Source organism: Indicator indicator, chromosome 4 (genome assembly GCF_027791375.1).
Source record: "Indicator indicator isolate 239-I01 chromosome 4, UM_Iind_1.1, whole genome shotgun sequence".
NCBI lineage: Eukaryota > Metazoa > Chordata > Aves > Piciformes > Indicatoridae > Indicator > Indicator indicator.
Genome location: NC_072013.1, coordinates 14,226,589 through 14,248,518, shown reverse-complemented (window position 1 = coordinate 14,248,518; position 21,930 = coordinate 14,226,589). Strand labels below are relative to the sequence as shown.

The 21,930-nt window shown below is 50.6% G+C and overlaps 1 protein-coding gene across 1 annotated transcript in view; it reads left to right on the top strand.

The window, feature by feature from the left end:
- HSD17B12 (hydroxysteroid 17-beta dehydrogenase 12) overlaps positions 1-21,930 on the top strand; it is a 98,820-nt gene that overhangs the window by 15,670 nt on the left and 61,220 nt on the right.

Genomic DNA, 21,930 nt, shown 5'->3' with positions numbered 1-21,930 from the left:
GATTAGGCTGAGACAGATGGGATTGGTCATCCTGGAGAAGAGAAGGCTTCAGGGAGACCTTAGAGCTGCCTTCCAGTAGCTGAAGGGATCCTACAGAAAGGCTGGAGAGGGACTTTTGCTGAGGGTGTCTAGAGACACGCCAAGGAGGGAATGGTTTGAAGCTGAGGGAGAGCAGGGTTAGACTGGAGCTGAGGAAGAAGCTCCTCAGTATGAGGGTAGTGAGACACTGGAACAGGCTGCCCAGGGAGGTTGTGGATGCCTCCTCCCGAGAGGTGTTCAAGACAGTGTTGGATGAGGCCTTGTTTGACCAAGTGTAGTTAAGAGGTATCCCAGTCCATGGCAGGGAGGTTGGAGTAAATGGTCTCTGAGGTCCCTTGCAACCTAAGCTAATCTGTGATTCAAGAGGAGTGCTGTGCCCCAGAGCATCTAGGCAGTTGGTGGGTGCTCTTCTCTCTTCAGAGCACTGCATATCTTGACAAAGGCTGTTGCTGGAAATTCCTCTGAGGTTCCTTTTTAAGCAAGCTGCTCAGCTTGCTCAGGATGAGCTGAGAGGAGTCCTATCACCACGTGGCTGAGTGGAGGACTCTAAATGGAAAGGGCATTGAGGAGACTGTATTGAAGATCTTGGAAGAAGGTTGTGGTGGATCTTGATGGGGAGGTGCTGCATTCTTGGTGTAGGTATCTGTAGAGGTGTTGAGGATGTGATGAAGAGTGCTGTGCTGTGACAGAGCCAGGGCTCAGTGGGACCTGAAATTCCTGTGGAGTGAGGGCTGCCCTGGGAGTCGTCCCCTGTGAGGAGGGTGTGCACCATGCTGCCTTGGATGTGGGGCTGGAGTGTTTAGGCTGGAGATTAGGAAGAAATTCTTGACAGTGAGGGTGGAGAGACACTGGAACAGGTTGCCCAGGGAGGCTTTGGACCTCCCTGGAGGTATTCAAGGCCAGGTTGGATGAGACCTTAAGCACCCTGGGCTGGTGGGAGGTGTCCCTGCCCATGGCAGGGGGGTTGAAACTGCATGATCTTTAAGATCCTTTCCAACCCAAACCATTCTATGCAGGGATCAAGTTAAATTCAAGCTGCCTGCATGGTTGTCTCTGAAAGGCAGCTGGGGAGAGCAGTGTGGCAGGTCAGCACACAGGATTGCAAGAGAGGCTCTCAGTTGTGTCACCTTTTTCTGTCTGCTGATGTGGGCTGGGCTGCCAAGAAAGTGCTGGTAGCCCTGGGCCAGCCTGCTGGAAGCTAAGGCTCTCTGGAAGTGCCAGTTGCTGGCCTTGGCCGTGTCTCTGGGTGCTGGTGGATAAAATGCTAGATATGAGCTGGCAATGTGTGCTTAGCACACACAGACTTCTTGTAGGGAGAGGGTTCTGCCCCTCTGCTCTGCTGAGACCCCACCTGCAGCTCTGGGGCCAGCTCTGGAGTCCTCAGCACAGCACAGACAGGGACCTGTTGGAATGGGAAGAGAGGAGGCCACAGCAGTGCTGGGAGGACTGGAAGCCCTCTGCTGTGAGGCCAGGCTGAGAGACTTGGGGTTGTTCAGCCTGGAGAAGAGAAGGCTCCAGGGAGACCTCCTGGTGGCCTTGCAGTGCTTCAAGAGGCTGGTCAGAAGGCTGGGGACAGACTTTTGAGCAGGGCCTGTGGTGACAGGACAAGGGGGGATGGTTTGAACTCAAGAGGGAGATTGAGACTGGAGAGAAGGAAGAAATTGTTTATCCTGAGGATGGTGAGGCCCTATCCAAGGTTGCCCAGGGAGGTGATAGATACCTGGAACCATTCCAGGTGAGGTTGTTTGGGGCTCTGAGTAACCTACTCCTAGTTGCAGATGTTCCTGCTGGCTGCAGGGATGTGGGACCAGATGGCCTTGAAAGGTCCTTTCCCACCCAAACCCTTCTGTGGCTCTCTGCCTACAAGGTGCTTCTCATACCTGTGGACCCCAGAGCCTCAGGCCAGACTTGCCAGCAGAGCTGTGGCTGAGGGGCTTCCGTGGGACAGCCCGGACTGGGAGGGGCGGAGGCGTCAGGCGGGGGCCTCAGGGCGCAGGGGGTCGCACCCCTCTGTGCCGGTGTCGCTGTGTGTCTCCCCCGGCCTGCCTGTGTCCCCTCTGCGCGTCTCTGTGTCCCTGTGCTGCGCTCCCCCGTTCCCGCCTCGCCTCGCCGCGGCGCCGCAGCGCCCTCTGCCGGTCCACCCGGCCCGCCGCGCTGCCGCTGTTCGCTGGTGCTGGGTCGGAGCCGGTGCCGCCGCTACGGCCCCGTTCCGCTCCTCTCCTCTCGGCGGGAACCCGCTTCGCTTCTCGCTGTCTCTGGTAGGGAGATGCGGTGGGGTATAAAGCCCGTCCCGCTCCCTGCGGGCGGGGGTCTCCCCGGCGGGGAAAGGCCGCCCCCGCCAAGGGTTAAGGCCGCCTCACCTCAGCCGCCCCGGCCGCGGCGGGCGGGAAGGAGGGAGGAGGAGAAGCGCCGCAGTGACGGCGGCTCCCGCGCCCGTTACCTAACCGGTGACATAACGCACTCCCTCCGCTCCGCTTACGAAACGCCCCGGGCAGGTTGGCAGACCCTGCAGGGCCCGGTTCCTCCTCCTCCCCGCACTCCCGGTACTCCCGGGGGGCCACCCGGTCCCTCAGGGCTGGCCGCGGAGGATGAGGAGTTCTCCCGAAGTTTCATCCGGCGGCTTGCCAGGGGTGAAGGGGAAGGGCTGAGCCCTTCAGCCCCTCTGGGAGCTGCCAGCCCGAGCCCTGCCTGCCTGGGTGGCACCGAGCTGGGGTGGGGGTTCCGCTGCCACGCCAGGGGCCAGGGACACCGGGGCCGAGAGAACAGGGACTGCGCCAGCTCAGGAGTGCCCGCAGGGGCTTCCCCGCCGTCCCAGGGAGAAGAAAGTGCACGGAACCCGCTGTAGCTGACAGATTTAAGGGAGCCTCCATGTGAACCTCGCTTCCCTAGGAAATCTGGGGAGTTTTCCACTGGGAAAATTCCTGCGAAGTTTGCAAAGGCTCCGAGCGGAGCGCAGAAGGCGTCGGCGCCTGTGCGGTTGTTTAGGGCTGGGAAGGCAGAGGCAGCCCTTGCCGGAGCCTTTTCCCCTTCAATCCCTCACACAAACACCTATGGCAAAAACAGGGCCGGTCGAAATCAACCAGGGGTTTCCAAAGGGCGTTTTTAGCATCGAGAAGATCTCCCTGACGCTTGCTTTTAATTTATCCGAGGGCATTTCTCATGAGGCAGCCTTCCAAATTGATTAACTTGGGTGTCTTAACATCATTCCCCCCCCCGCCGTGGATAGAAATAATTAAAGCAAATGTAATTAAGAGCGTGGGATGAGAAGGGGACTTCCGTGGAACAGTAATTACCAAATATTCTCATTTTTGACTGAAACAAGATCTCTATGTTGTGTTTTGTTGGTTTTCTTTTTTCCTCAGGCTTAAAAATGCAGGCAGCAGCTCTTCAGCCAGGCTAGGTTTCTAGCTCTGCGTCGTTGTCTTTCAGCTCCAAGCGAGCCCTTCCTTCCTTCCTTTCTTTTTTTTTATGAATGGTAGGGTTTTGCTCAGTGGAGGCGATGCTTCTCCGTTCTTCCTTCGGATCTGAGGGCTAGAGGGTGCTGCTGAGCGCTCACCAAACCTTCCCGAGGATGCGGAGAAGGACTTTTTTTTTTTTTTTTTTTCCGCTTCTGTGAAAGGTGTGGTTTTAGCTTGGCAAAGCTGCTCTTCCAGGAGCTGCAGTGCACAAAACCAAATGATGGGATTGCTTCTCGTTTTTAGGCAAAAATTGCACTTGTCTGTCGACTTCTGGTGTGTAGATTCAGGAGGATAATGCAGGCTTTAAACAAAAAAAGTATTGCAGAGTACCTCACACATTAGGCAGGCTGTCTTTGGAAGAGAAGTTTAATGGCTTTTCAGCAACTTAAGATTTGTCTCTTTCTGTAGGAACCCTCTTGTCCCCTCTTCATGATTAGGTGACTCCTAAAGACTCCAGAAATCTAGCTATGGGTTGCCTTTGTAACGTGGCAGCAGCTCTAAGGAGGACTTGCCAGCTCTTCTCCCTGCTTGTCTTTGCATCTTTTTAACAGCACATTACCTATTCAGTATACTCCTGAAACCACCCTTGTCTCTCAGCAGCTCTTTCCAGTGTGACCAGGAGGACTCTGCTTTCAGCAGAAAGAATGGCCTTATTTAGTGAGAGAGGTTGTCACAGGTTTTAGTCATTCCTGGCACAGGAATTGTTAGGGTTGGAAGGGACCTCAAGGATCATTCAGTTCCAACCCTGCTGCCATGGGCAGGGAAAAGTGGTGCTCACCATCATCATGCTCAGCAGCTCGTTGTGGACCTTGGAGTGCCCACAGTCATGCTTGAAACTTCTTGAGGGGGTACCCAGAGGGGTGTTTTCTTCTTTTCCCCAGAAATGCTGCTTTAGAAGTTGGCTTGAGCAAGATTGCATGGACACTTGGTTTCAAACTTGTGGGGAATAAGGGAAGAAGAGTCTTATCTCATGTTGGTTTGGGTCTTGGGTAGCAAAAGGCAGCTTGAATGGTCTAGCCCACCTTTTGTTGTACTTGAAATGAAGGTTGGGGTGAAATGTTGGTTCTTTCCATTTGGTGAGAAGAGAAGCAGGACCTTTTACTAGAGTGCACAATAATGTCTCTAAAGAAGCAGATACCTCTTATTTCTTGATGTCTATGACTTTCAGAAGCCATCTAGGCTAATTAATGTGCTAAACCTTTCCACTCTATTATTTAATTTAAGTGCTGGGAGGCCATAGTGGTCACATAAGTCATTTTTACCCTAGACAAGCCACAGATAGATGTACTAAGGATGTAGGTTGATCTGCTTACTTGAGGCTGTGACTGTCTTGCAGTCCCATAGCTCTGCAGCCTCACATGAGGAGTGGTGGGCTGGGTGGAGGGCAGCAGCTCTTTCAGGCTCTCATGATTCTGGTGAGTGTTCCTCACCCCTACACCTAACACAATTCATGTTGCTGCCCTGCTCATCCTTTGTCTCGGTAAAACCACTGGGAGCTGGTTCTGGGGACTGGCCCCATCTCCAGGCTTGTCATTGCTCCTGAGTAAGCTGACGCCTCTGTTCACTGCAAGGAGGTTGGACTAGATGACCTTTGAAAAGGTCCATTCCAACCCAAAGCATGCTGTGATTCTGTGGGGGCAGGAGTGAAGCAGATGTACTCACTCTTCCTGCTTTACATAAAGGATCTGAGCTTGCTTTCCATGGTTGTCCTCCTGCTGTCTGCACAAAGCTGCTCTGTAAAATCCTCCTTGTGATGCTGTTTTGGGGCTTCAGGTCTGGAAGTCTCTGTGCTTCAACTTCCTGACTTGGAAGCAGGTTATACAGTTCAGGCATGAGTCTTGTTGCCACTTCAGCTGTTCTGCAGCGTCCTTCTTTTCATACCTCAGTGTCCCTAGAGCAAGCACTAACTTCTCAGTGTACAGCTTTGTTTTAGTCTTTGCTTCGAGCCAAAATGAATAAAATATCCCTGGGTGTCTTCCTGCCTTGATTTCTGTTCTAATTCTGAGCAGTCAGGATCTCCAGGAGAGGTTTAATTCCCTCTTCTCCAGCTCCTGAATGGAATCTCTCCAAGCTTTGCATCTGGGTTCCTTATTTCTTTTTTTTTTTTTTTTGTCCCTCCCCATCCAGCCTGGAAGATGTTACAAAGTTCTACCTCCATTGGCTTCCCCCATGCTTGTGTTGGAGGGGGAGGAAGTCAATAGGTTGTGTGGGTGGTGGGAAGGCAGAACTGGATGAGTAGAAAAAGTAGTAGTAGAAATTAGTAAAGGCTCTTTTCAAGCCCTTTTCAAGCTCTTTTTCTTTCTTGCATGGTGCATGCCATGATGAGAACTCAGGAAGAGGGGGAAGAGCTTGGAAATACCCTAAAGCAGAGCAAATACTTTTGCTGTGCTCAGATCCATCTTTACATCTCTTCACCTCCTCCGTTACATGCTGTAGGAGCTGAGGGTGTAGAACTTCAAACAGGTATTGATGCTACTCAAGCTGACTGCAGGCTCTGCAGCCTGGCCTGAGAGGAAGGAGAGATGGAAGTGGACCCATGCTCGAGTTGGGCTTTGTTTGATGGTGGCTTCAAAACAAACTGAACCTAAGCCTGGAACTTAATCTGCAGGGTTTAAATATATCGCCAAAGGTTTGGAAATACAAACCCAGGCCAAATCTGAGTTGTTTCATGCAAGGGAATTCCTCCTGAGCCCTAAATGCTGGCTCTGAACCTCCTGGGATCCACTTTGTGCCCGTCACCCCTTGTCATGTCTGTGGACACCACTGAAGAGTCTCCCCAGACAAGGAGAGACTCTGCAATCTCTCTGGGCAGCCTGCTCCAAGGCTCCAGCACCTTCACAGAGAAGTTTCTTCTCGTGTTCAGATGGAACTTCAGTTCCAGTTTGTGCCCATTGTCCCTTGTCCTGTCACTAGGCACTACTGAGAGAAGCCCAACCTCATTCTCTTGCCCCCCACCGTTTAGTTCTTGCTGAGCATTGCTCAGATCCCCTCTGGGGCTGCTTCTTCTCCAGGCTCACCAGCCCCAGGGCTCTCAGCCTTTCCTCCTCACAGAGGTGCCCCAGGCCCCTCAGCACCTCCGTGGCCCACCATAGGACTCTCTCCAGTAGTTCCCAGTCTTTCTTGAACTGGGGAGCTCAGAACTGGTCCTGGTACTCCAGATCTGGAACATGGAGGTCCACATGGCTGTTGCAAAATGTCTAAGATCCACAGCTCCAAAAAGCTGAAAAATCCTTATTCCAGTTGAAAAATAATTCCAAAAAAGCCCTAGAACTTCTGAAACTCTTCTCATTTTTAGACTCTTGAAACAGTCATGTAGCAGAAATGTGTCTTAACAGTTGTCAGTCAGACACATGAACTTTTAAAAAGATCTCCAAGAATGGAAATAGCTTGGGGAATGATTCGATGTTCTATTAGGATCTAGAGAACAAGCAGCTGAGGGAGCTGGGGTTGTTCAGCTTGGAGAAAAGGAGGCTGAGAGAAGACCTTCTCACTCTCTACAACTCCCTGAAAGGCGATTGGAGCCAGGTGGAAGTTGGTCTCTTCTCCCAAGTAGCAGGTGACAGGATGAGAGGAAATGGCTTCAAGTTGCACCAGAGGAATTTTAGACCAGACACGAGGAACAGTTTCTTCCCTGAAAGGGTTGTCAAGCCCTGGAAGAGGATGCTCAGGGCAGTGGTGGAGTTGCCATCCCTGAAGGGATTTAAAATGTGTAGACATGGTACTGAGGGACATGGTTCAGTGGTGACCTGGCAGTGCTGGGTCCCCATCCCTGGAGGAGTTTAAAAGCCAGGGAGGTATGGTGCTGAGGGACATGGTTCAGTGGTGACCTGGCAGTGCTGGGTCCCCATCCCTGGAGGAGTTTAAAAGCCAGGGAGGTATGGTGCTGAGGGACATGGTTCAGTGGTGACCTGGCAGTGCTGGGTCCCCATCCCTGGAGGAGTTTAAAAGCCAGGGAGGTATGGTGCTGAGGGACATGGTTCAGTGGTGACCTGGCAGTGCTGGGATAATGGTTGGACTCAATGATGTTGGAGGTGCCCTCTTCCAACCCTTAATGCTTCTCTCATTGGCTTTGTGGACTTTTCAGAGTACTCACAAAGGTTCAGGAAGGAAACCCAGCTGCTTCCTATTCCATGTTCCATAATCAAGAGGTCAGAAAGCCCCCATCCAGCGTTGTGTAACTTTGTGTCCCCCCCCAGTGCAGGGCAGATGTTCTTGACTGAGGGGTTTATATTTTTAGCTGCAAAATCTGCTGCTTTTCTTGGAAGATCCAGCCTGAAAAAGGGTTGACTCCACTGGTGCAGAGAAGGAGAAGGTGCCAATGCAGGGTTTTTGGGTGTCTGGTAACACCTTTTTTTTTTTTTTTTTTTTTTTTTTTTTTTTTTAGGTGGTTTGTTTTTTTTTTTTTTTTTTTATATGGCTTGAGCTTTTAACTGACAGCTTCTGGGAGAGCCCTTGCAGCTATTGCATCACTTGCCAAAAATAGCCTCCCTCTACCGCATCAGGCAGCCCGTCTGCAGTGTGGATGGGCTTGAGGAATGAGTGCTGCCTGGGGAGTGAGTGATGTGCAGCCCTTTCTGCTTCTCAGCAAAGCCAAATCCAGCTTGAGTTGAGAGGCAAGAGGCAGCAAAAGGGTTTGTTTTCTTGTCTCTGGTGGAGTCGGGCAAAGAAGTAGCAGCGTCCACAGTTCTGTCTGCAGCCTGATGCTAAAAATAGACTTGGAAGCTGAAGGGGGGAAGCACAGTTTGAAGACACTGAGAAATGTCTTCTTAGGTTGTAATTGTCCCCTCCCTGGAGGTGTTTAAGGCCAGGTTAGATGAGGCCTTTCAGCTACCTGGTCTAAGTGGAGGGTGTCCCTGCCTGTGGCAGTGGGGGTTGGAACTGGATGATCTTTAAAGGTTCCTTTCCAACCTAAACCATTCTGTGAATCTATGAATTGGGGAAGGGGGGACAAAGTGGTGGTGTGCAGCATGAGGTAATTTCTTTTCTGATCAATCAATTTAGGACTGTTGTGTTTTAAATTGCAGTTGTGCAAAGGAAGCAAAAGTGTAAATGCTGTTTTAAATTCTTACTAAACTCCCTCCCCCTGCCTCACACCCTCTCCAAACCCCCAGATCCCTTCCTTTTTATAATCCAAAGCTATCTTCTGCAGTGGAGGTGGTGGTTCTTTTTTTTTTCTGCTTCACTTTGTCTTACTCTGAAACCTTAGTCAAGAGGTAGCAGCAAGGGAGCCTGTTTGTATTCCAGTGGCGTTGCTGAACCAGACAGGTCTGCAGCACAGTGTTTTATTTTTAGACTCTGGGTTGCCATTTTTATCCTGGTTTAAAAAAAAAAAAAAATTATTCATCAGTGTCTGGGTGACAGGCCATCAGCTTTTATAAATGTGTCAGACCATGTTTTTTCCACCCCTCTCTCTCTCTTCCCTTCTCCTTTTATGTCCTGCCTGTATCCATTATTTTTTTTTTAATTATTATTATGTGTGGAGGGTTTGGTTTTTTTTTTGGTGGGGTAGGTTGGAGAGAGAAAGGAGAAGGAGGGGAGGGGTGCAGGTTTTTAATTCATGCATTAGATTCTTTTCAATTCACAGCTCTTGAGCGTCACAAGGGTTCATTCATCTTCTGCGCTTACGTAGCTTTTGCTTTGTTGTCTGCCATGGTGCAGCCAGATGGAGGAGGCATGGGGAGGGGAAACTGGGGCTCTGATCACCTTTGATGCCCCTCTCTTTGCTCACCCTCAAAATACCCTGGGGTGACATGGCTTCCTGTGGGGGTGCTTGAAGGCAACCTACAGGAAGGCTTTTGGGAATGCTCCCCACCTCGAATGCTGCATCCAGTTCTGGTGTCCCCAGCATGGAAAGGACACAGAGCTGTTGGAGTGAGTCCAGAGGAGGGCCACAAGGATGATCCAAGGGCTTTGCTATGAGGTTAGGATGAGGCAGGTGGGGTTGGTCAGCCTGGAGAAGCGAAGACTCAAGGGGAGACCTTAAAGCTGCCTTCCAGTACCTGAAGGGAGCTACAGGAAGGCTGGAGAGGGACTTGTCATGAGGGTGTCTAGAGACAGGTCAAGGGGGAATGGTTTGAACTGAGGGAGATCAGGGTTAGACTGGAGCTGAGGAAGAAGTTCTCCAGTACAAGGGTGGTGATGCTCAGGAAGGGGTTGTGCAGGGAGGTTGTGGATGCCTCCTCCCTGGAGGCACTCAAGACCAAACTATATGAGGCCTTGTTTGACTAAGTGCAGTTGAGAGGTGTCCCTGCCCATGGGAATCATAGAATGGCTTATGTTGGAAAGGACCTCGGAGGTCATCATCATGGCCAGGGGCAGGGAGGTTGGAGTAGATGATCTCCGAGGTCCTTTCCAACCTAAGCCATTCTACGATCCTTGGGGAAGCTGCTGTAACCCTGTTGTAGGGTGACAACAGTGATCCAAGGGGCTGGAGCACCTCTGCTGTGAGGACAGAGAAGACTGAGAGGAGATCTTACTAATGTTTGTGTAGATGTCAACAAGAAGGGGCCAGGCTCTTTCCAGTGGTGTCCTGTGTTAGGACGAGGGACAATAGATACAAACAGGAACCCAGGAAGTTCCACCTCAACATCAGGGAAAGAATTCTTTGGTGTGAGGGTGCAGGAGCCCTGGAGCAGGCTGCCCAGAGAGGTTGTGGTCTCTGCTACTGTGGAGGCTTTTAAAACCCACCTGAGTGCATTCCTGTGTGACCCTGCTCTGGCAGGGGAGTTAGAGTTGATCTCCTGAGGTCACTGTCAACCCCCAACATTCTGTGATAGGCTGTGAGAGTTGGGGTTGTTCAGCTTGGAGAGGCGAAGGCTCCAGGAAGACCTTCTGCTGTTCCTTTCAGTGCTCAAAGGGGACCTACATGAAAGATGAGGAAGGGACTCTGTCTGGTGGTGTAGTGACAGGACAAGAAGTGTTGGCTTTAAACTCAGAGGGAGATTCAGACTGGAGAGAAAGAAGAAATTGCTTGTGCCTGAGGGTGGTGAGGCCCTTGGGCAGGTTGCTTAGAGAGGTAGTAGTTGTCCCATCCCTGGAACCATTCCAGGTGAGGTTGTTTGGGGCACTAAGCAACCTGTTTGAGTTGCAGATGTCCCTGCTGGCTGCAGGGGGATTGGGTTAGATGACCTTTAAAGAAGCCTTCCAACATGAAGCATTTCATGATTCTGTGGAATTCTCTTTGCAATAAATCTGTGTAGGTCAGCTGACTTCTAAAAACAGAAGTGGAGAACACATTTCTGGTCTGGGATATTGAGGTGTGGGCAGTGCATGGCAGGAGGGACTCCAAGCAGCGTGGTGGTTAGGATGAGGTGCTGAGGAAGCATGAAGCTGTGGCAGAGATTTCTCTTCATGGCAAGAGTGCTTCATGTTGCAGTTGCTTTCTAGGATGCTGGACTTCAGAACCTCCAGAGTGCAGCTGTCTAGGAGACATGTAGATGTGGTTCTTGAGGAGACGGTTCAGTGGTGGACATGGCAGGGCTGTTGATGATCTTAAAAGGTCTTTTCCAACCTAAGCCATTCTGTGATTTTGTATCACAGAACATTAGAGGTTGGAAGGAACCTCCAGAGATCATCCAGTCCAACCCCCCTGCAGGATCAACCCAGGGTGGTCTGCACAGGAATGCATCCAGGTGAGTTTGGAATGTGTCCAGGGAAGGAGAATCCACAATCTCTCTGGGCAGCCTGCTCCAGGGCTCTGTCACCCTCACTGGAAAGAAGTTTCTCCTCATGTTGAGCTGAAATCTTCTGTGTTCAAGTTTGTGTCCATTGTTCCTCAGCTTATGACTGCACACAACTGAGAAGAGCCTGGCCCCCTCCACTTGCCCCCCAGCCCTCAGCTATTGATAGACATTGATCAGATCCCTCTCAGCCTTCTCTTCTCCACACTAAAGAGCCCCAGGGCTCTCAGGCTCTCTTCCCAGGGGAGATGCTCAAGTCCCCTAAGCATCCTCCTGCCTCTCCCTCGGACTCTCTCCAGCAGATCTCTGTCTCTCTTGACCTGGGGAGCCCAAAACCTGTACACAGGATTGCAGCTGTGGTCTCAGCAGGGCTGAATAGAGGGAGAGAATTAACTCTAGACCTCTTGGACCTGTATGTGGAAAGCCTGAAGCTTTCCTCCAGAGTTAACTCCTGAAGGAGTCTTCTATGCTGGTAGGGATCTCAGCTTGGACTTCTGTCACCAGAGCAATTGGTGGTGCTGCTGGCCCCTTCCTTTTTGCCCCTCAACCCAAAGGCAGGGATCTTGCTGGAGCTGTGGTGGGTGCTTGCTTTTAGATGACTCTTAGTTACTTCTGCTGGTTTGAGGGGAGGAGTTGTGGCTTTAGAAGCAGCACCCACGAGCAGCTTGCTGCTGAGGCTGAGTTAGCTCCCAGCCCAAGTAGTGTGTACAGGTCTGGAGCCCTGAGGGAGCAGGTCCAGGGGAGGCCATGAAAATGCTCAGGGGGTTGGAGCAGCTCTGCTGTGAGGACAGGCTGAGGGAGCTGGGGGTGTTCAGCCTGGAGAAGAGAAGGCTTCAGGTAGACCTTCCAGTACCTGAAGGGGGCCACAGGAAGGCTGCAGAGAGACTGTTTGCAAAGGCCTGCAGGGACAGGACAAGGGACAATGGCTTCAATCTAGAGCAGAGCAGATTGAGAGTGGATGTGAGGAACAAGTTCTTTACTGTGAGGATGGTGAAACATTGGAACAGTTGCCCAGGGAGGTGGTTGAGGCTCCATCCCTGGAGATATTCAAGGTGAGGCTCAACAGGGCTCTGAGCAGCCTGATCTAGTTGGGGATGTCCCTGCTGAGTGCAGGGAGGTTGGAGTGGATGACCTTCAGAGGTCCTTTCTGGCCCAGACCATTCTATGACTTGCCTAAGAGGGTGATGGGGGTCCCATGCTGTTCTAGCTGCCTGCTTAGCTTTTACCCAAATGATGGGAGATGCAGGGTCTCAAATGCTGAAAGAGGATGGAGAGGAATGAGTGAAAATGGTGCAAGCACTCCTATGAGTGGTTGAAGGTCTGAGTCAACCCTGTCCTGGTGAGTTGTGATTTATTTATAACATCTGAAGTGGTGGGAGCACCACACAGGAAGGACATGCACCTGCTGGAGCCAGGTCCAGAGGAGATGAAGGTTTGAATCCAGGTGACAGGGAAGGAGCATGGTTTTCCTAATAAATAGAATATATTTAGGTAACTGGGGAGGGGGTTTAAATGTATTTGACTTTTTATTTGCTATTTGCAAAGCTGTAGGCCAAAGAGTTTCTGATCCAGGCTTCTATCAAAGGGTTGCCTGAATTTCTGATCTTCTAAATTCTGTGCAACTGAGAAGCCAGAGTTTAAGGGGCAAAGTGCTCTGAGGTGGATGTGGCCAAGCATATGCAAGGGACACATCTGCCATGGAGGAGGGCATTGGCCACTTGGCAGTAGGACACGCGAAGAGCTGAGGCATGAGCATGGTGGTGAGCATCAGGTCTGCTTCAGTGTATTCCCTGATGTCTTGTTACCAGGCAGATCAGAGGAAGAAAAACCCAACTGCTCAGGAAATGGAGAAGGAGCATTCCTGGGTCTGACACCACATCTCTTTCCTTTCCTGAACTCCTAAACCATGCCAGAGCAGTGTGAACACAGAGCCTAAACATGACAGCTGTCAGTTTGTGATGTATCATTGAATGGGTTAGGTTAGAAGGAACCTTAAAGATAATCCAGGTCCAACCCCCTGCCATCAGCAGGGGACACATTCCACTAGACCACACTGCTCAAGGCCTGGTCTTAAACACTTCCAGAAATAAGCTGTCTGCAGCTTCTCTGGGCAACCTGTTCCAGTGTCTCACCACCCTCACTGCAAAGAATTTCTTCCTAATTTCCACTCTCCATCTCCCCTCTTCCAGCTCAAAGCCTTTGCCCTTTGTTCTGTCACCACAAGCCATTGTCCAAAGTTCTTCCCCTGCTTTCCTGCAGGCCCCTTCAGGTACTGAAAGGCTGCTATAAGGTGTCCCCAGAGCCTTCTCATAGAATTTCTCTCATATCTCTGGCTGCAGTTAGCTTCTCTATCATGAAGAGATGAGCAGAGATGCCCTGAAATTTCAAACTGTATCTTGAAATGGGAAGGGGAAAAAAAAAAGGAGCATTTCTGTGATGCCCTCTGATAACCTGAGGAAGCCTAGAAGCATCAAACCCAATCCTCATTCTCCTTCTGTTCAATTAAGAGTAATGGACAAATCCTTGGTGCATGTTTATAGTTCTCCTAACCCTTACTGTGCTCCTCAGTTGGAAACAATTTTTTTCCCCTTCTTTACAGAATCACAGAACAATAGGGGTTGGAGGAGACCTCTGGAGATCATTGAGCCCTTTGCAAAGCAGGGTCACCTAAAGGTCATACAGGGCCGTGTCCAGATGGGGTTTGAATGTATACAGAGGCAGAGACCACCACCTCTCTGGGCAGCTTGGTCCTGTCACCCTTAAATTACAGAAGCTCCTCCTCATGTTTAGATGGAACTTCTGATGTTCAGGTTTGTGGCTGTTAACCCTTGTCCTGTCGGTGGACAAAGCCTGGTGCCATTTTCCTGACACCCACCCTGGAAGTATTGATCAGCATTGATGAGATTCCCCCACTCAGGCTGCTCTTCTCCAGACTAAAATGCCACAATTTCAGTCTCTCTTCATCACAGAGATGTTTCAGGCCCCTCAGAGTCTTTGTAGCCCTTTTCTGTACCCTCTTCAGCAAGTCCCTGTCCATGAACTGAAGAGCCCAGAACTGGGCACAGTATTGCAGATGAGACCTCACCAGAGCAGAGCTGAGGGGCAGGAGAACCTCCCTTGACCTGCTGGCCACACCCCAGGATGCCACTGGCCTTTTTGGCTGTTGACCTCTTTGAGGTATCCCAATTTCCAGTCATACTGTGACCAGGTTCTATTTTCTTCCCCATGTTAACCTAAGCTTCTGGTGGTTCCTTTACACTCCATGAACTTCTGAAGAGCAGACAAACTCCTTTTGGAACTCCTCTCCCAAAGCAGGTAAACTCTTCACCATCTTAGCCCCTTTTTTGTCTGCAGCTGCTCTCCTTCAAATCAGTTCATTGCTTTCTACCATCATGGGGAGCACCTCCATGGATGCAATCAGGTTAGAGAAGTTGTCTTCAGAGCTACATCACAGAATCAGTCAGGTTGGACAAGACCTCAGAGATCATCAAGTCCAATACCTAATACCTAACACCTCCTAACAAGTGAACACTTGTTAGGACAAGTGAACACCTCCAAGTGCCACATCTGATCTGTTTTTTAATACCTCCAGGGATGGTGACTCCACCACCTCCCTGGGCAGCACATCCCAATGGCCAATTATTCTTTCCATGAAGAAGTTTCTTCTCACCTCGAGCCTAAACTTCCCCTGGTGCAGCTTGAGACTGTGTCTTATTGTTCTGGTGCTGGTTACCTGGGAGAAGAGACCAATCCCCACCTGACTACAACCTCCCTTCAGGTAGTTGTAGAGAGCAATGAGGTCTGCCCTGAGCCTCCTCTTCTCCAGGCTGAGCACCCCCAGCTCCCTCAGCCTCTCGTCGTAGGGCTTGTGCTGGAGACCAGAATGGCAAAATGTCCATTTGAGATCCAGCCACTGCACCCCCTGGTACCTTTCTTTCACTGCTTGCAACAGTCCCCTCAGCTCCAAGCAAATTGGTGACATGGTGGTACCAGATGTGAAGACATCTGCTCTATAAAACCATCTCATTCTCTGCAGTGTGGCACCATCAGCCTTGTCAGTAGCTAGGTTCTCTGTGAAGTTCTCAAAGCATTCCCTTCTTTGTGTGGTGGTCACTAGGACCAGACAGGGAATTACTGGAGAGAGTCCAGTGGGGGCTACAAAGGTGCTGAGGGGCCTGGAGCATCTCTGTGAGGAGGAAAGGCTGAGAGCCCTGGGGCTGGTGAGCCTGGAGAAGAGCAGCCCCAGAGGGGATCTGAGCAAGGCTCAGCAGCAGCTAAAGGACCTGTGGGGGGCAAGAGGCTGGGGCCAGACTCTTGTCAGTGGTGCCCAGCAACAGGACAAGGAGCAATGGGCACAAACTGGAACCCAGGAGGTTCTATCTGAACATGAGCAGAAACTTCTTTGTTGTGAGGGTGCTGGAGGTCTGGAGCAGGCTGCCCAGAGAGGTTGTGGAGTCTCCTTGCTTGGGGAGATTCTAACCCCTCCTGGCCATTGCGCTGCTGGGCAAGCTGCTGTGGGTGATCCTGGTTTAGCAGGGGAGTTGGGCTGGATGATCTCCAGAGGTCCCTTCCATCTCCCACCATGCTGGGATTCTGTACCAGCGCTGAGCAGGATTTGTGCTGAGATCAGTCCCTGAAGAGTGTAATTAGGCATTTGAGTTTTATCCTCATAAAATCCCATTTATTTCTTTATTTTTGGTCTGAACCTCTGTAGACAACTTCCTCAGGTAGCTGTTGAGGATATTCTAGTTGCCTTTCACAGTCCTACTTTCTTAGGATCATCATACCAAATGCTTGTCTCTTGCCTCCTACTTCTGCAGGGCTGTTCTTGTCAAAACTGCTCCTGCTCTTTAAAAGTTTGACAGAGTTTGCCTTTTGATTAAAAATGGATGTGTCTAGTGCTGGGTTTTGTCTCAATCTCCGCTTCTCTCTCCACCCGCCCCAGCTTGTGATTCTTCTGACACCTTGCATAGCTTTGACTTGAATTCTCCCTCCCATAGCTTGCCAAGATCACTGCTTACCTGTTCCCAGGTGTTGGGTTTTTGTCACCCTGTCACTGCCTTGAGTTTATTTTTCTGCCTGTTACTAGTGAAAGAGGGGGGAAGAAATCTCTACTTTCTTCTAGTGGGTAGAGCCTTCTTTCAGCTTTGCAAGCTCTAAGCCCAAAGGTTGTTTCTTCACATCCCATTAGTTGTTACTGGGGAAGAGAGACCAACCCCCACCTCACTCCAGCCTTCTTTCAGGGAGCTGTAGAGAGCAATGAGGTCTGCCCTCAGCCTCCTTTTCTCCAGGCTAAACACCCCCAGCTCCCTCTGCTGCTCCTCACCAGCCCTGTTCTCCAAACCCTTCCCCAGCTTCATTGCCCTTCTTGGGACATGCTCCAGCACCTCAACATCCTTCTGAGAGTGAGGGGCCCAAAACTGAACCCAGTATTTGAGATGATGGGAGAGCTGCAAGGATGAGATGTCAAAAAGGGAGGAAAGCAGCAAATAAGGATGGATGGAACACCAGTTCTGGTGTCCCCATCATAAGAATGACATAGAACTGTTGGAGCAAATCCAGAGGAGGGCCACAAAGATGATCCAAGGGCTGGAGCAGCTCTGCTGTGAGGACAGGCTGAGAGAGCTGGGGGTGTTCAGCCTGGAGATGAGAAGACTCCAGGCGACCTCAGAGCTGCCTTCCAATAGCTGAAGGGATCCTACAGGAAGGCTGCAGAGGGACTTTTCATGAGGGTGTCTAGAGACAGGCCAAGGGGGAATGGTTTGAGCTGAGGGAGAGCAGGGTTAGACTGGAGCTGAGGAAGAAGCTCTTTGGTATGAAGGTGGTGAGACCAGAAGATGCTGCCCAGGGAGGTTGTGCATGCTTCCTCCCTGGAGTTGTTCAAGGCCAGGCTGGATGAGGCTTTGTTTGACCAAGTGTGGTTGAGAGGTGGCAGGGAAGTTGGAGCAGATGATCTCTCAGGTCCCTTCCAACCTAAGCTGTTCTATGATTCAATGTGGCCTCACTGGTGCTGAGTGCAGGGGGATGATCCCTCCCCTGGTCCTGCTGGCCACACTATTGCTCATCCAAGCCAGGCTGATGTTGGCCTTCTTGGCCACCTGTCTCATTTTCAGCTGTCTGTCAACCAGCAACCCCAGGTCCTTTTCCACTGGGCAGTTTCCAGGCACTCAGCCCCAAGCCTGGAGCCTTCATGGGGTTGTTGTGACCCAAGTGCAGGACCCAGTACTTGGCCTTGTTGAACCTAATCTTGTTGGCCTTGGCTGTTCTATCCAGCCTGTCCAGGTCCCTCCTTACCCTCTGGTAGATCAGTGCTCCCACTCAACTTGATCTCATGCCTAAACTTCCTGAGGGTGCCCTTGATCCCTTTGTTGGGGTCACTGCTAAGGATATGACCTGAACAACTTCTTTGCTATTGCAGAAGTTAAGGCACTGCTGGCTTCACCTGACCTTTTCTGGGTCAAAAGCCTTGAAAGAGCAAAGTTCCTCTATTTGCAGTGGGATGGGCTTCTCAATGCAGGAGACAGATCCCCACATCCGTGACACAGCATCCATGGTTAACAGGAGAAAAAAAACTTGTGGTGAAGTGTTGAGTGGCAGCACGTAGGAGACAAGCAGCCTGCAGTTGGGAGAATTCACAGAGACAACTGAAACTGGATGGCTGCACTCAGATAGTTGAGATCAATGGCACAGTGTCCAAGTGGAGACCAGTGGTGTCCCTCAGGGGCTCTGTACTGGGACCAGTGCTGTGTAACACCTTTGTCAGTGGGATGAAGGCACCCTCAGAGAGTTTGCAGATGACACCAAGCTGTGGGGTGTGGTTGCCATGCTGGAGGGAAGGGATCCATCCAGAGGGACTTGGACAGGCTTGAAGGGTGGGCCCAAGCCAGCCTTGTGAAATTCAACAAGGCAAAGTGCAAGGTCCTACACCTGAGTTGGGGCAATCCCAAGCAAAAATCCAGGATGGGCGAGGAGTGGTTGGTGACCAACTCCCCAGGAGCCAGTGATGGTTGCTGGCAGCCCAGCAGGCAGCTGTGTGCTGGGCTGCATCCAGAGCAGGGAGAGAGCAGCACAGGGAGGGGATTCTGCCCCTCTGCTCTGCTGAGACCCCACCTGGAGTACTGCTTCCAGTTCTGGTGCCCCTCAGCACAAGAGGGACATGAAGGAGTCCAGAGGAGGCCATGAGGATGATCAGAGGGCTGGAGAACCTCCCCTATGGGGACAGGCTGAGAGAGTTGAGGCTGTTCAGCCTGGAGAAGAGAAGGCTCCAGGGAGACCTTAGAGCAGCCTTCCAGTGTCTGAAGGGGGCTACAAGAAAGCTGGGAAGGGACTTTTGACAAGGACTTGTAGTGATAGGATGAGAGGGAATGCATTGAAGCTTGAGGAGGGGAGCTTGATGCTGCAGATGAGGAAGAAATTCTTTGCAGTGAGGGTGGGGAGACACTGGAACAGGTTGCCCTGGGAGGTTGTGGCTGCCCCCTCCCTGGAGGTGTTCAAGGCCAGGCAGGATGAGGCCCTGAGCAACCTGGGCTGGTGAAAGTGTCTCTGCCCACAACAGGGGTGTAGTAGGAACAAGATGATCTTTGAGGTCCCTTCCAACCTAAACCATTCTATGAAGTGATGTTGCACAAGCATTGCCTGTGGCTTTCGTGGGCTTTTTCTGTGTGGTTTTCATGCTAGGGGCTTTCTGGATTGCTTCTGGCTCTCAAGAAAGTCTTAAGGACATCTTGAGAGTGCCCCTTGCTGTAGTTCTGGGTGAAATGGGAACTTGTCAGTGCCACAGTATTTATAGGCTGGGTTTTGTTGGTTTGGTTTGCTTTTTTTTTTTTTTTTTTTCCTAGACACACTCAGTGCCTGCATCTGGGAATTGAACCTTTTCCTGCAGTCTTTGCCAAGCCTCACCATTAAGTGTTTTTAGCTCCTTTGAATAGCAAAAAAACAAAAAAAAACCCACAAAAAGCACCCTTATATAAAAATAAAACAGAATTTCTACGATTTCAGCTGCTCTTTGTCACAGCTGAGCTTTCCCTCCTGCAGCAAGAAAAATCCAGCTTGGAAGTGAATCTTGTCTTGGGTTTCCTTTACATGGAGTTTTCTGGGGTGGGGTGGTTTTTTTGGGGGGTGTTTTTGGCTCCTCTGAACAGCAAAAAAAGCACCCTTATATAAAAATAAACCAGAATTTCTAGGATTTCAGCTGCTCTTCGTGACAGAGCTGAGCTTTCCCTTCTGCAGCAGGAAAAATCCAGCTTGGAAGTGAAGTTTCTTTTTTTTTTTTTTTACATGGCGTTTTCTGGAGTGGGGTTTTTGGGGGGCGGGGGGGGGGGGATTGGGGCGATGTTTTGCTAGGATAAAAATGCAAGGGGAGTTGCTGCTGTCTTATTAACTTGCAGGCAGCATGCTTTCCCTTCTTTGGTCTTGGTTAAATATGAGCTGGCATGTGTTAGACTGCGTTAGCATTCACTCCTTGGGACTTTTCAGCGCTTGCTAAATTTGGCACCGCTCGAGCCCGGGTGCCCTGTTTGCTCGAATCAGTTGGGAGCTGCTATTTTTAGCAACAAAAGGGGAATTGAAATAAGCAATTTTCTTCCCTCTGTAACAGATCCCCAAGAGGAATACTGATGCAAGCTCTCTGTCATGCCTCCTTCCTTCCCCCCTCCCTACCTCTTTCCGCACCCCAAACCTCCCCCCCCCTCCAAAAGCACTCAGCTGTGGCAGGTTGCGGCTGTGTTAATCTTTAATCACACAGAATCACAGAATGAGAAGGCTTGGAGTCGAGTGGTTGCTTGCATTCAGGTGTTCCAGGAGGAGGAGGAGGTGGTGGTGGTGGTGGTGGTGGAAATGGAAAGGGTCACAACAAGGAGCTGCTGCTGCCTAGAATAACTTTGAACGCTCCTGCCCGGTCGGTGCAGTTGGGATTTGTGGTGGAGCAGGCAGGGATAGACAGAAGAGCTAAAAATAGCTTTTTTTTTTTTCTTTCTCTTTTTTTTTCTCCTTTTTGGCTTCCAGTGTTTCTCCAGTCTATTTTTTGATGCTTGGTTTTTGATAAGGTTGATTGGGCTCTTCCTAAAAATAGCCTGTTCCTAGCAAGCTGAGGACAAAAAAAAAGAAAAAAAGCATATTTTTAAACCAGCAGAGAAACTCAAGTCCTTTTATTTTTTTTTTTAATTTTGTTGTTGGCTGGAGAGATAATCTAGAAGCTTGGTATTGGTCAAATGCCAGTGATTTATATAAATCTGTAATAAATGAAGCACTGCTTGATGCCAAGCAGGGATAGTCTTTTCTCCCCTTGCCAGCTTTTGTTTTCCCCAGGAGCTGTCATCATCTTAATATAGCCTCCGTGTTTCGTAGCAGAAGGATCTCGACTCTTCAGTTATTTATGTGCTGTACTTTAAACCTCTGCTAAGGTTAGCTGTGCTCAGAAAGCTGCTTGCTCTCTCTCTCTTTGTCTCTCTTGGCTTTTAACGAGCCACCATGGCTTCCTGCCTCGTTCTTTACATGTGGCATCTGCTGCAGCTCTGTGGCTGTCTCATGGTGGACCCTTGCTCTTTACAACTCCCTGAGAGGAGGGTGGAACCAGGTGTGGGGGTCAGTTACTTCTCCCAAGGAGCAAGAGAGGTAGGAGGAGAGGGAACAGCCTCGAGTTGCAGCAAGGGAGGTTTAGGTTGGATATTAGAGGAAACTTCTCCATGAAAGGGTTCTCAAACACTGGAACAGGGTCCCCGGGGAGGTGGATGAATCACCATCCCTGGAGGGTTTAAAGGATGCAGAGATGCGGTGCTGAGGGACAAGGTTTAGTGCCAGGCTTGGTGGAGTCGGAGAAGGGTTGAACTGGGTGATGTTCATGGTCTTTTCCAGTCAAAGCAGTTCTGTGGCTCCTTGGTTTTGCAGGACAGGAATGAGTTGTGTATGAGGAGGACGTCTCTGAGAGTGGCTCTGCAGTGGGCATTTTCACAACACTCAGGGACTCACAGCATCGTGTGAGGGTTGGAAGGGACCTCTGGAGATCATCCAGTCCGATCCCCCTGCTTAAAGCAGGGCACCCACAGCAGCCTGCCCAGGATCACAATGGCCAGGGGGGGTTGGGATCTCTGCAGACAAGGAGACTCCACAACCTCTCTGGGCAGCCTGCTCCATGGCTCCAGCACCCTCACAACAAAAATGTTTCTCCTCCTGTTCAGGTGGAACCTCCTGGGTTCCAGTTTGTGCCTACTGCCTGTTTTCAGTGATGCCCAGCAACAAGCCAAGAGCCTGACCCCACATTAACACATAAAAAAATCCTCTTAGGGGATCAGCAATGTCACAGAGCTTGTCCTCTTTGAGATCTATTTGTTAGCTTAGATTTGTTTGGGTTGGTTTTTTTTTTTTTTTGGCAAGAGTTGCTGGACCCACATCTTTCTAGGGGGAATAAGATCATTAGTGTCTTGAGTTCTCCTTCCTAGGCAGTGCTGTGAGTGCATCTGCAGGGCTTTGAAAAAATCACCCCAAATGGTGTAAACAGGAAAATGGCTGGACTGGAATGAATTTGTAGCTTGAAGAGGCCAGCAGAGAACACACTGTGACAGTTGTTAGCTTCTGGAGCCCTCAACACAGGAAGGACTTGGACCTGATGGAGAGGGTCCAGACAAGGGCCACCAAAATGATCATGGGGGTTGGAGCAGTTCTCCTACCAGGACAGGCTGAGGGAGCTGGGGGTGTCCAGCCTGGAGAGGAGAAGGCTCCAGGGAGACCTCAGAGCAGCTTTCCAGTACCTGAAGAGG